The following is a 2,030-nucleotide window of genomic DNA, read 5'->3' on the forward strand; positions in this document are numbered from 1 at the left end:
GCTGGAGTGAGGTATACAAATCATCATGAACAAACCATATGGTTTTGTTCATATACAAGCATATGCACCAATCACACACAAGCAAAAGGGTGTGATACCCAATATGTGTCATCATCTGGCTACTAAGCCATATGGTGCAAGCAAGGGTAGTAAGGCCATTAGTAAATCATCTAATGGGAACAACAGCTATGAAAATCAATGCATAACTAAAGAAATCCAGCAAGAGATGAAAGCACAAGCTAGCCTAGCTACACACTTAGCACCTACGACTAGTCAGGCCATCAGACATAGACAAATCCTTGTCTATTTGATTTCAACATCAAGGGCTACTGGCAATCCAATAAATGGATCACCCAGAAAGCATTTAGTGAGCCACAGCAAACCAACAAGGGGGGAGCTACCCTTGACAGCATCACAGTGCTGCCAGGGCTACCTCAACCCACAGCCAACACTTAGAACCACCACATCATCACCAGAAAGGTTCAGAAGTGGGCTAGGGTATCCAACCAGTGGTTGGCATCCAGCTAGCCCTAACAAATTCATTGAAATGATCATCACTGAATCACAGTTCACATCATTCATCCATCTATTAAAGCCAGATAAACAGATAAATGAAATAGACAAGCAATTGATGCACCAGGGTCTTGTAAATGATCAAATGGATCATGGCAGGCATCAATTGATGCTTGAACAAGCACCAGCACACACCAGGCCAAGCCTGTGTGATGCACACACAAAACAGGGAGAGCAATAGTGAGGCACAGCTATGAAACAACAACATTTACAAGCAAATGATGATCATGTGATCATCAGCAGCTTGTTAAAAGCATGCCAGTACATGCTAGAGCCAACCTATCAATAAATCATGGATCATTTGGCTAACACAACACCAATTCATCAACAGTTGCTTCACAGCTAATCACATAAATGATTTATGATTTTATCCAGAAGCACATCAAATGTTTAATGAATCATTGGATCATAATACACCAGCTAAACATATAAATTCATCACTGTATAACACAGATAAGCCAAAGTGAAAATCAATTGAGCATAACCACAAATCTGAGCACCAGAATAAGCCACAATGGCTCTGGCACTTGTAAATTTGCAAGAAATTGCACACTGTAATCAAGCCAGGGTATCACACATGAACACACTTGAATTCTAGTCAGCATAGCAACTAGAATAGAGGCACAGATCAGGAAATGAGTGAAAACAGCAAGCACTGGCGTGGTCAGGGTAACACTGGCTAAGGCCAGTAGGGCCAGTAGCAAGAACAGCAGTAGCACAGCTATGACCATGGCAATAGAGCAACCACAGCAGCTAGCCAGAAGCGCAGCAGTAGCACTCACGCATGCACAGCAAGCCCAAATGATAGAGCATGATAGAGGAAGAAGAAGCAGGGGAGAAGATGGAGGCGCGTGTACCTGGAGCGGAGCACCACGGTGTGCCATGGCGGCACGGCGGCACGAGCCAACCATGGCAGCGCCAAGCCGCGCCTGGCCTGGCGTCGCCGAGCACGAGCACCCCATCACCACCACAGCGGCGTCACGGCACCAGTGTCGCCGGTGAGCAACACATCACCGCGCAACCTCCTGGCCGTGCGGGCGTACGTGACGGGGGCGAACGAAGAGGGAGACGATGAACAGATCGAGTCGGAGGATCTGATGCACCTCATCGCCGGCAACGGCCGGAGGCGGCGGAATCAAAGCGGCGATGGCGGAGGCGATTTTGGTCGCGGGAGCCGAAGGGGATTAGGGTTAGAGAGCGAGGAAGGAAGACGACGCGACTGGGTCGGTTGGACCGAGCCCAGTGGGCTGGTCCAACCTAACCAGCTCGGTCGCCTGACAGTGTGGGCCGAAGGGTATTTTGGACATTTCCAAAATACCCATTTAAAATGAGTGATTCCAAGAATTTTAGAAAATAGAATATAGCTCTAAAAAAATAATTAAAAATATGAAAATAGATCAGCATAAAATTCTCTATCATAATAAAATACAAATGGGAATTTTTGAAGACAACTAAGA

Source organism: Lolium rigidum, chromosome 3, assembly GCF_022539505.1.
Source record: "Lolium rigidum isolate FL_2022 chromosome 3, APGP_CSIRO_Lrig_0.1, whole genome shotgun sequence".
Lineage (NCBI taxonomy): Eukaryota > Viridiplantae > Streptophyta > Magnoliopsida > Poales > Poaceae > Lolium > Lolium rigidum.